The sequence below is a fragment of the Ambystoma mexicanum genome, chromosome 1p, assembly GCF_040938575.1.
Source record: "Ambystoma mexicanum isolate Mex_15411 chromosome 1p, UKY_AmexF1_1, whole genome shotgun sequence".
NCBI classification, from domain to species: domain Eukaryota; kingdom Metazoa; phylum Chordata; class Amphibia; order Caudata; family Ambystomatidae; genus Ambystoma; species Ambystoma mexicanum.
In genome coordinates, this window is record NC_090921.1 from 296,747,046 (window position 1) to 296,749,635 (window position 2,590).

Consider the following 2,590-nt stretch of genomic DNA (forward strand, 5'->3'; position numbering starts at 1 on the left):
TGCCCCTACTAACGTTGCTGACCGGTCATTTCTCGGAAAGGCCGGGTACTGCACCTGATATCTCCCAAACTATGCCACCTTCACCGACCCCCTCAGGGCCCTACTCAAAAGGGACACACCGTTCAAATGGGACACTCAATGCCAAGAGGCATTCCACGCCATAAAAGAGAACCTAGCCAACCACCAACAACTTGCCTACTTTAACCCGAGATGGGACACCATCATCACTGTCTACGCCAGCCCTGTAGGCCTAGGTGCCATTCTAGCGCACACCAAACCCGAAGACGACACCCGACATGCCGTCATAGCATATCTCCCACAGAAAAAGCCTATTCGCAAGCAGAAAGAGGGCGCCTAGCAGCCGTATGGGCCTGCGAGAAATTCCACCATTTCGTAATCGGCAGAGGTTTCACACTGGTCACTGACCGCCAGGCGATTCTATCTCTCTTTGGGAACCCCAAGACAAAGATGCACCCCCAGGATTGAAAGATGGGGCATAAGACTACAAGAATATGACTACACCATCATACATAAGCCCGGAGGAGATGCCAACCCTGCTGACTACCTATCACGACACCTGACCACCAACACTGATGACTCACTAGTCTGGGAAGTGGAAGAGTACATAGCATACTTATCCACCAACGCAATGCCCCCTACCATCTCGGAGGAGTTTGCTGCCAGAAGCAAGGCTGACCCCACCATCAAAGCAGCGATAGACCTCACCAGCAGGAACAAGAGGAGGCACCTGCACACAAAAGGCGCAGAGGAGGGAGGGGTTGACGAGAAAGACCTATCCCGTCTAGCCAAAGTACAGGCAGAACTCGTGGCCACAGAACAAGGTATACTACTGAGAGGACACCGACTAGTGCCCCCGAAAGACCTTCGGAAGGCACTAGTGGCGATACCCCATGAAAGACACGGCAGAATATAAAACACCAAAAAGATCCTAAGGAACCACATGCGGTTTCCCTACATGGACGCAATAGTGAAAGATGTCTTAGCCCACTGCGAGCCCTGCCAAAAAGCGACGAAGAAAATGAACCCAAGCCCAATGCAATCCATGCCACTACCAGAGCGCCCATGGCAAAGAGTTGCAATAGACTTCTACGGACCCCTCGGAGAGGGAGAACACTTACTTGTAGCGATCGACGAATACTCCCGGTTGCTGTTCATCAAACAGACGCCGTCAACGTCTTTCTATGAGGGAGCACCAATAATAGACAAACTCTTCAGCGAGTGGGGTATACCCACTACAGTAAAGACAGACAGCGGATCCCCATTTCAAGGCCGCAAGTTCAAAAGACTAGCGGACCACCTAGGCTTCCACCACCAGAAAATCGCACTGCTATGGCCCCAAGCCAATGGGATGGTGGAACGATTCATGGCAACCATCAAACTGACAAGGCAAAAAGCCCTTCTGGACCAAATGCCACACCCGCAAGCGATGCACTGCAGGCTCAGGAGCTACAGGAACACTCCCCATTACGCAACGGGCCAAGCGCCTGCAGAACTAATGATGAGATACAAACCCCAGACCCGTCTACCCCAATGGGAGGACTACACCCCTGAACAAGGCGCAGCAATCCGGGAACGAGACGCAAAGCAGAAAAGACAGGCAAAAGAGTGGACCGACAAAGCAAGGAAGGCAAAAGAACAACACCTCGAAATAGGACAGACTGTCCTCGTACGACAGAGACAGCTCAGGAAGACCGACACCCGCTTCAGCCCAGAACGCTGCATAGTCAGAGCCATCAAAGGACCAATGGTGCCTGCCACTGGAGAGCTGGATGACAGAACACGAAATACGTCCTTCTTTAGGAGACTGTACCTACAGGACTCGGAACCACCGGACGCACCGGCAGAGAACGCCCCGGCGGAAGAGCCGAAGCACGGAGAAGGTGAGCATGGAGAAGGTGAAAGCCCACTGACCGAGACAGCCGGGGAGATGAGAGAATCCCCAGGCCGACCGCAGAGAGCCCTGCGGAAACCCCAGAGACTCATTGAGCAAATGTAGACCACTGACCTCCTCGTTAAGCATGGCGGAGGTGTTGTGGGTGAATAGGGAGCAAGCCCTTTAAGGGAAGGAGGGCACGCAAGGGTTGGTGGGAGGGAGGGAGTCAGAGGAGGGAGGAAGAGGAGGGGCAACGGAAGGAGAATTCATTCATGTATCCAGGAGATTAAAGGAAGGTTGACACGAAGAGAGTCTCTGTGTCGTTTGTAACAGTGTGTCTGCCAAAGCAGGGACAACAGCCGGCCCGTTAGCGCCAGGCGCGTTCTGGCCTGCGTTTTAAATTTAAGCTACAGGAAGTCTGGGAGTTGTAGTTCCCAGGACCTCCACCACACGTGCAGAAAGAGTATTCTGCTTTAAATCGCGTCGAATCTACTTCCGGAGGATGGAAGAATGCACACAAGCACCGAAAAACAGCAACAGCAGAATGTCAAAATGAACTACAATGGATAAACGCGACGGTCGAAAATGTTAAAATAAGCCAATAAAAAACAGCAAATATGCACAAGTTCACTTAGCTCTAAAAATGGAAATACTCACTAGTCGGGGAGCGAGACCGATTCCTCTTTATATGCACTG